At 39.8% G+C, this 10,161-nt stretch overlaps 1 long non-coding RNA gene across 1 annotated transcript in view; it reads right to left on the bottom strand.

Annotated features, from left to right (window-relative positions):
- Positions 1–1,075: 1,075 nt before the first annotated feature.
- LOC147753900 (uncharacterized) overlaps positions 1,076–10,161 on the bottom strand; it is a 22,994-nt gene continuing 13,908 nt past the window's right edge. Inside the window, exons 2-3 of the long non-coding RNA XR_015313683.1 lie at positions 4,318–4,400; positions 1,076–3,282 (exon numbers count right to left, since the gene is read on the bottom strand). This is a non-coding gene — a long non-coding RNA (uncharacterized LOC147753900). The remainder of the gene's footprint in view (positions 3,283–4,317; positions 4,401–10,161) is intronic.

Raw genomic sequence — 10,161 nt, 5'->3', positions numbered from 1 at the left:
AGGTGAAAAAAAAATTCAGCGTAGCAATTCGCCAACTACATCGTGACAAAATGAACAAATGAAGTATAACTAGAACTAGAAGTTGATATGTTAATTCCGTCTTGTAGTGAGCATGGTCCTTCACAAGTGCATATTTAGCAATGATAGGTAGAGTTTGTGCAAATAACCTACCAGCGTTTTCTAGCCCTAATCATTCGCGAGCGTTCCGATATTTCTATTCTCAAACTTACCTACGTGCTATGAGAAGTTCAATCAAATATTTAACATACATCCCCCCCCCCCCGTTCAAAAAAATTAAGGAACCACATAATAATAACAACGCGTAATATACTATATACAGAGGACGTCAATTTTAAAATATGCTAATGCAACAAACGAGAGTGTCATGGTGGCTGCATGAGCAGAAATGCACGATTTTTATCTGGTTAGAAGCCTTTACGAATGAATCAAATAGTGAGGAAACAAACGAAGAAACGCTTTTACTCATGACTTGAACAGGACGACATCTTTAAAACGGTATTTCCTTACGCAAATAATTATATGACATTTTTACAAGCTATTTACAGAAGTCTGTGTTGTAGGTGGTTGTGAATATCGAATATCTTCTTTCATACATTTACAATAGCCACGGTAAACGCTCAAGAATTGAAGCCATTCCCCTTAAACGAAGTAGGCGGCTGAGTCTACTACCCCGACCCAGTTTAACCCGCTGTGCGCCGGAAGCTTTTGAGGGAGGACCGTGAAATACGATATACCTCCGCTATGCTCTGGGACCGAGAGTTCGCGATCAGCGTAATGCACGACGGTAAGCACAAGCGACACACCCAGCTCCCTTTTTATAATAATGCATGCGATTTACTGTAAGAAGAGCAGGACCGATGTCAACTTTAGCGATGAAGAGATTTCAGCCATGTAGGCCACATCACATAGTTTTAGAAACGGGCTATAAGAATTTTGAACTTTTTCTAGTTAACACCGTTAACTTGCTTTGAGCGTAAAACGAAATCAATAGACATTTTTTATTGATCGAGAAGGCACTGAACGGTTTATCGGAAAACGAAAACGTGTGCTTGTGAGCATTCTATGTTCGCCCTTTGTGTATTTTTTATTTACGCGCTTGCAAAGCCAATCCGGGAATTTCTTTTATTTGATGTATATTAGCCCTTTCAACTAAGATGTCTGCACAATAGCTACTTACATCAGAAGTTAGTACCAATGGACAACTGCATAAAACAGCCCTGAAACTTACCCTCATCGCAACACTTTTCAAAGTACTAGGAATATGATAACTTGATCTTTATAGATGTTCTTAGGTACTCAATACCAGAGTTCATACGAATGTCTCATTGATACCAGAACAGGAATTTCACGCCATCAACAAATCGGAAGTTCAACTGTGATTATGAGACGAACGCATCTATCACGGTTCGTAGCCTTTCGATAATTTTTCTACTGCATCATTTTTTTTTTTCTAGCGTACATATATAGTGGGAGCATAGTTTGTATGACGGATGCCCCCTTTCCGTGTGATCCTCTAGCATTCTAAGACGAGACTGACCGCGTACATTAAATGACACGCCCTTTTCATAAAATGTCCTTTTATTAAGCTAATAACAGAATTAGCATGGAAAATATCGAATCACGTGCGAGAAACTACCGATCGATGAGATTTTTCGTTCCGTTGGAGTCTGCATATTCACATTATCTATCTCAGTTTTTTTCTCGTTCTACAGTAAAGGTCCGAAGTGGCATTAGAATGATTCTTGCTATAGTCGCATGACGGTAAGGAACAGCGGTCTATCATGAAGGATCTAAAAATAAGTCGTGATAATGACAGTAAAAATTGCGGAAGTTTCAGAAAGTGGGCCAACGTATGTGATCATAATGCTTGTTCTACTGCACGTTGTCCGGAAGCGCTCCCTTGGAAATCCTAGCTCAGCAGCTTTTGAGCTTCATCTGACAACCTTGGCTACACTTCGCTACATCCTAGCTATCGATTTGTCTCCAACCTTCTTACGCAACTATCCTGATACGGAGCGAAGTAACTGTTGCGAAAACTGTTGTTTACTCTGAGAAGTAGGTACGGCCATACGAGTCCTTTTTTAATCCCCTTTCAAAGTTCCTGTAAAAGGCTCCTCACAAGGCAGGATAATATAGTACTTCCAATGGTGGTTATTTTATGACTGCCTCAATGAGCTTGTAATGATACTGTAACTGGAGTAACTGTGGTTGGTGTCTTGCTCGTATTTAGATGCAGATACAATCAAAATGGGTTATTATTTAGATATAATGTGCATTTTTTGGATTAAATGTTTAAGGCATTATAACTATACTCTGAAATGTACGATCCATAATACACCGTCTTTGAGGCGTCGTGCATATTGCGTACGGCATAATATACATGTACATTCTAAGCTTTCTAGATCCCTACCAGAACGTAAGGGTTCACTGTGGCTACTACAATGCCACTTTTCAGAAATGAGACACTGACGGAAATGGCCGTCTCAAATAAAGAGAATCGAAGAAAGAGGCAACCCAATGTTGGCTATGTTGATTTCGGTGGAAGAAGCTGAGGCGCATGCCTATCGCGCTGAGCACCGGCTTAGCCGGCATTACTTCAATGGGTTATGACTTATGCGGGTTTGTTGTACAAGCTGGCAAGTTGCTGGTACGATCGCCGCGATCCACCCACTCCAGTTACAGGATGTCGTCCGAGCTCCAAGTCTCGTCTATCCACAATGTCGGCCTAACGGACACCATCCCTCCGCAGACATCTAGCTGCTTGAGCAGCCAGCATCACTCAGCTTCAACTTTGCACTCGCCCACAAAAAATCCAACTAACACAAAGCCTTCTCATGTCACGTCTATGGCCTGCTTGGCCTGGCAAGTCAGCCGCAGTGCCGCCAGCAGCACAGCGACCACGATTATACTTCAGTCAATGCCGTAGCGAAGAAAACCTATCGTTTTATGGTTTTTTGTTTGTTTATATGTTGTAAGTTTTCATCTTGGCGCTGCAGTACGTGCGACAAAACTCGAACACAGTATGCTGCGCCTTGGATACGACGAACCAGAGGAATCAAAGATCTGCTTTTGGCGACGGAACACAATGAACATAACAGATGCATTGTAGAGTTGTTTTGGAAAAGATTTGTTATCATAAATAAAAGCCCACTCAAGAGGTGTGTACGTAACACGTGATGGATGTCCAAGTAGTTTATAAGAGTATCCAACTCGGCCGCATGTGGCACGTTGCTTATCGTTGAGGCACGTCAGCCTTGCTACCTGTAAGATGATTGCGACTCGCAGTAATCGAGTGAATCCGGTGCCATTGACGGCATTGTATTACAATATAGAAGTTTTTTAAGCATGCATTACTACCTAAGTGACTACAATATACTGAGCACTATTGCTTGATGGATGTTCATTGTTGAATTAATTGGTTGGGCGGGTAATTAATGAAATATCTCCTTTTAAGGCAAAGTCACGTTTCAGATGTAACTGTTAGACAATTACCTAGAGATAATTATCAGGAGTCGGCCGCCTACAAAAGCAGGCGTGTAATCTCTGCTTTGTTTTTTTTTTAAAATGAAGTGGCAATTCTAAACTTTCCTATGGGTCCAAAGAATGTATTGTTCCTTTGGGCAATTTTTTTCTTTTAAACAAGTCGTCAACGTCGCACGCGTTAAACACTTCCAACAAGAAGCGCTCGGTAGAATTAAACAGCCTGTAAAATCCAGTACAGAACAAACGTGACCAAGTCTTAAACGTTCTCTCGTCATCCTGATCTTCTATTTTAAGTGAAAAGCTTCAATCAAGTCATACTCAAAGGTCGAGTCTGAAAGATAATTAAAAATTCTACATGAAGCATATGGGTGTAACGGCGTTTTTTCCAACTGTATTTTCTGTTTTTCTGAAGTTCTGTATTTCCGCTTTCAAGTACGCCTTTCTTGTCAAACGCTAACACAAAATGTTCTTAGCCAAAGTCATCAGTTCGGAGAAACCATTTTCCCTAATAGTTTCCTTCTATTGACAAAGTTGCCGTAGAATTTTATCATGATTTTGTTAGTGAAAATAAAGTCCACCGTTAAAATCCACTTAATAAAAGAATACAGTTACATCTTTGTTACGAACACTTGCAGGGTACAACGACCACCCACTCGTTTTTTTTTTGGAAAAAATCAAAGTACGCTTATAAACATAAAAATACAAAGCTTTTTGTTGGTTGTTAATCACTTGTATACCGTAGAACAAATTGATTGAACTGAATCTAGAGGAGATTTTTTGCAACAGTTTTTTTCCTTCTTGAAAGATATTTACCTTGCCGGCAACACTCTACGTAGTCGCAAACAATTGCAGCTCTCGAAACGGACGATTCAGCACTTAATTTTTAGGTCAGGTCTCTGAAACAGATACAAAGCTCTCAGTCCTTTATTTATAGAATAATTATGTAGTAACGACTTCACTGTGGTTCTGCCTTATAATATTCACCAGTTAGCATTATAGATAGCGCGTGTCTTCGAAGTTTAGCTAGACAGGTGAAGGACTTTTATGGAAACAAAAAGTGTCTGTCATATGCTTCTGAATTGCGTACTTTGAACGGAAAATGCCAATTGATTCAGCTGAAGGAAAACAGATATCACAGGGGTACGTCGTACGGGTTGAGCTAAAGCTAAGCTTAGAGTACCACGGAACAAAAGAGCGTTGCGTGTCACCTTTCGATCAATGACTATACTGAGTCTCATCTGAACGTGCAACTGAAAATCAGAAAAAACCGTGGGCTATTGTCTCTCTCCCAACGCCAGAGAATGGGACGGTAACTCTTCCCTCTGACCGCATTGCCTGAAATACTAGAGTATGCAATTAGTTAAAGACTTTTTGTACGTTGTACAAGGTACGTTTCCTCCTTCAACTACAGCATAATTATGCTGAGCTATCCTTTTTGAAAACACAAAACGTTTGTGGTCTATTAAAGGGAATTCCCTTAATTTAACCTTCAGAACGCATCTATTGGCTCAGGTTAGACTCCAGAGATTTAACCAAGGCAATATATGTCTATACTTCTAATGTAAATATGGCTGAAGCTTTTTATTTCTTTACTTTTCCAATAACTCGTATTACGCTTATGAGTATTACTACTAGACAGTACACGTTTGTTGCCGTTTGCAAACGATATGACAACATAGTTTAACTAGGTAACAAGCTAACTAGCACAGTTTCTGTCAGTCCATATATGTATTATTAATCGTCTTAATGAATAAGCCGGTGTCGGCTGCATCAAACTTAAACCATCCTCCAAATTACAGACCTGTATTACGCATCAAATAAGTTCCTCCTCGGCGAAACCCTCTCTGCTGACGGTGTAGTAGACTTCACCACTTAAGCGAATGAAAAAAGACACGTACACGTAATACCTCGTTATAAAACAACTAAGAAGTAAAACGTCTGACTCCACTGGCAGGAAAACGAGATGGCAGTCCTTACAGCAGCGTGAACTTGTCGAATTTGTTAAGATCTCTAATAAAGAAGGCCGGAAGCATAGGGAAGTTGTATCATGAACTACTGTTAGTTCGAACAGACCGGTAATGGTAATAATGCTTTTCGATATGATTCACTTCGATTGATTCTTGCTATCGAACTGTTTTTATGACAGGTTGGCCGGTGAACTAACGACGTTTCGACATGTTGAACGGATTAAGGCCTAAGTAAGGTGAACATTGTGCCAATTCGCTATGGGACATTCGTGGGTCGGATGCTTCAATTTAATTTTTCTCAATCTTAAAATAATGGACCAGCTTCTGATTTTTTCCGGTGCGACTCTAGATATAATGCCATCAATTGCCGTCCAACATTGAAGTGTTTATTGGAAGCGGTCTTTTTTGGAAGTTTTAATTCTACGCCTTTAGTAGTACTTTTGAAGGACAATAATGAGCTCGATCCCAGCCAGTACGGATGTTTATTATTCTATTTGGACTCAATTATCGCAGTGGCTCAGGACCGGACCAGGTTTGTCAACTCCTATAAATTGTTTCATCGCATTTGCTTTGATCAAAGGGATGCTCTCTCCAGAGTAGAATACGAACGACTTCTACGAAGGACGCGAAACCAAGGTATTTACGAGACTGTACAGTGAAGTTTCAGGTAGAAGTTGAAAAGGATTTTAGCTAATTATGCTCTGCTTTTCTGGGTTGTCCACGGCAACTGTATTTCTCAATCATTATATGTCATTCTTATGCCTGTGATAAACGGTTACGTTTCGCCAACTGTAAAATAGCGCTCAATACGTTGTCGACTTGAAGACGTTTTAACTATAGATAAACCAGATTCGCGTGGAACCTTTAATAAACAGTATACAGAAAATAGTTTATGCGGTTAGAAGGAATAATTACGTGCTCAGTTCTGTTTTAGTTCAGCAATAAATTATTCATACTGATACCGAAATACCAGGTCCAGAAAGACATAGGACATTTTTACTCGATCAAGCATGTCATTTGTAAAAAATATGCGTTCGACATTTTCATATCTCTCATTTTGGACAAAAATCGTGTTACCAACAGAGACTACCGTGTAAATATTTGGCTAACATTCTATTAGAAAGCTTTTTTTCAAATCTCTCTAGCTTCTGCCAGACGTCTGTAAGAGATTCTGAACAAAAGAAACCCAAAAAAGCGATTGCAAAAACGGATTCTCTTGTAGGACAGATGCCGCTATACCTTTACAGTTATTCCATCAGAATTTCGTCTATACTGTGAACGAAACCACTTCTTGACAGTTATCCCACGACCGTAATCCTATTTTCTGATTCAGTCAGACTATTAATAGTATTTATTCACGTTGCAGTTACCCTGCTGGGAGCGTCCCGTTTTCCCAGAAGAATATTTTAATTTTCCTGCTGTCAAGTTTCCATGGTCTCAGTAGTCTGTGCTAATACTTTACTCTTGTTGGATCTAATCCCTCATATAAGTTATCTCTACTTCAGACCTATATGTACTACTACAAACTTTTTCTTTCGGTTGTAGTTTTTCTGAAATCCTGGTACTTTAACTATGTCATCCCGTCGCAACTTTTCGGCTAGGAAGGTCATAACTTTTTTGACTTAGTTAATTTCTTATTTGGGACTAGTAAACCCGCTAGTTTGGTGCACTTACCTTATTACCTTGTCCCAGCAAAATGTCCTAGAAAGCCCTTTACATTATTGCACTTGACTCATTGATACACCGCGCGTAACCTGTGGCTCGAACTTGGGAACTCAGCTCAATGTAAACCTACATAAATACAACTTGAATATGTAAAATTATCCTTTATCCATGTACGGGCCCTTTGGCTGAACCCTTACCGAATCCAGGCCATTTTAAAGTTATTCTGACCTTCTAATCGCATCAGATTTATGGTCCCAACACGCTTATCCAGTTTTCTCCCATTTCACCAGCCGAAAAAAGTATTCATCAACTCAAAAGTTATACCATATAAGTCATTTCGCAAATTAACATAACGCTTCTTATAGTAGATGGGAACTTCTTTCGACGTTTGAAGAGAATGAACCATGTTGCAAAAGTCATAATTTTAAGGCTAGCATGCAAAAATATGAAAAATGGAAAATTTGTAGCAAAATTCATGGGGCCCATTCCGGAAAACCTAAAGAATAAGCAATCCTTCAATATAAAACCTCGTTAATTTTCAACGGTTTTTAAGGAAATCGGTAACACTATCATTTTGTATTCATAATTAATTTAACACCCTTTTGTCTCGGTTATAGCTTCACTTTTGGCCTTAAATCTTTCACAACTATTTAGAATTGTTTCCGATTGAACTGTCAGAATGTTTCTTTGAAAGTAGAAATGAGTGTTGTCTTTGATGGCCTGTCGAATTTTCCCAATCAAGTTCTATACATAGTAACTCAACGGAGTCAAATCTGGGCTGTACGACGGCTAAATAGGGCATAAATATTGTATCTTGTCGGAGAAGAATCAACTACTGCTATTTCACCTCTGAGAGCATTTGATACTGATTTAATAATTTGGCTTTATTACATAGCGTGTGTTTGAGATCGTTATATACAATTAGTAAGATAGTAGCTCGTTTGTCGGCGGTTCTATTAAAATGGTAAAACTATACCTTTGGAAAACATTGATTAACTCTGGAATCTGTATCCAGCGTGGATTTTCTTCTGTGATATGCGACAACTTGTATCTACTTCACTGAATTCTTTTCACTGAATATATTTTATATTCAACAACAATATATGTTTATAAGGCCGATTCATGATGCGTTTTTACTTAGTGGTACACAGAGGTAACTCACGCTTTCCTCAAACGAATGCATCTCCAACATAATTATAAACAACGTAACACTTCGATCATCGCTCGATTGCAATAAGGTAGAGCAACTATGACATAAAAACGCAAAAAAATACCAACCTAAAGTACTCAATGTTTAGTAGTTGATCCTTGTTTCAGTTCAATTTTGTTTGCGCTAGCCACGATTTAGTCCGTGACTGAAGTTCCGAGCGATTCGTGTCTCGTGTCCTACTCTTTGCCTAAGCCGTGCTATCATTGATGATCAGTGGTGCAATGCCTACTTAAAAGGATCCTGACGTCGTACTATTAAATTAATAGTATGCCACTGTTTCTAGTTGTAAATCCCAGGAGGTAATTTCATCATTCAAAAGGTAATATATCTTCTCTGCTAGCCTTCGACTGGCGACGAGCAGTAGTACAAGCGATAATGTTCGTAAATAATTTCCTTTTCTAAAAACTTTTTTTATATGCTAACTCGTTTGCGCCCGTTATCTAGACACTTATAACGTATAATGATGTCAACAATTACTACCATACTACGGGACGCCTATATGTATTATGACACTTCTACCGAATCAGCCAATTTATATATAATTTACTGTATGGAATTGACTTACTCTATTATTGTCGTCATTGAAACAAAAGGCAAACTTATATTTAAGTGATAGTTAATATCAAAAAGTCTTAAACTTGGTGTAAATAACACCAAGCAGAGTAGCTTCTTTGGTTTGTGTCTAGATCCTACCCATGAAAGCAACTACAACCCTTTTTATTTAATTCATTCAATTAAGCACGGTTATATTCGTTTTTCAAGACCGTCACTCGCTTGGCCAGTTTCACTTAGTCTATCCGAAAAGTGGTGTTCAGTTTACGGTAAATCTATGTACGCCCATTCATTTACTTACTGACGGCAGGGTGTAATCGACGTTGACGTAGCAGTGTCTGCGCCTTTATTGTGTCCTGTGTCATAAAGGGGGCTGAGCAAGGCAAACAAAAGAGGTCAGAGAGAGCAGGATAGAAAGCTACAAGCGTCTTGGGCATTCCATGCAACGTCCCCTATTCTTCCACTTCGACATCGACCCCGTTTCACGTCAATACCAGTATTTGTAGCGTCTTTTTGCCTTTTCCCTTTGCCCGTCACACAAGTCATTACCATTACCACTGTCGCCATCACCGAAAAATCGCCAGGAATTTTCCAGGATTGAATCTTCTGTCGACTCCGTTGGGCATATTAGCTCTGTCCACTTTTCTGTGGTTCTGTATTTTGCTATCGTTGTTACGTACGCTTTTCAAGACATATGTGCACACTGAGGCGCAGTCGTGAACACGTACGGATAACAGTGCTGTACACAGTCAAGGCATTCCTTCTTTTTTGCGTGCTCTGTTCCAAGGCCGCTTTTCACAAGGCTCGCATATTCTGCTACATTCTCGCTAGATTCCCCCATACTCTCCATTTTCAGGAGCCGTTCCCTTTTCCCTCCTATCCCCTTCTCTTTTGAGTTTTCTTTCTTCTTATATAATAGCATCGTTGGCGGCCGCGCATTTCGTGTTCTAGTGTTCTCTCCCCTCCAGCAGCATCCCTTCTTCAAGATAGATCCTTTCGTCTTCCTTTTACTTTTTTTTCTTCATACACTTCTTACAGCACCAATGGACAGACCTTAAGAACAAAAAGGAAAGATCCTGGAAAAAAGAATGAATACTGCCGATTCAGCTGCTGGTGTCGGCGCTGTTGCTACGGCAGCCACACGCCGACGATGCGTCGCTTCGGTCGATTCACAGACCCGCCGAGAAGGTTGAGGACGCCGCCACTGCCAGCACCATCGTTCTTGCCGCCCGTTTTACCTTCATTCGCCAGTTTGCCCGGTTT

The sequence above is a fragment of the Varroa jacobsoni genome, unplaced genomic scaffold, assembly GCF_002532875.2.
Source record: "Varroa jacobsoni isolate VJ856 unplaced genomic scaffold, vjacob_1.0 scaffold_123, whole genome shotgun sequence".
Lineage (NCBI taxonomy): Eukaryota > Metazoa > Arthropoda > Arachnida > Mesostigmata > Varroidae > Varroa > Varroa jacobsoni.
The sequence above is the reverse complement of the archived record's forward strand: the minus strand, read 5'-3'. Positions and strand labels throughout refer to the sequence as shown.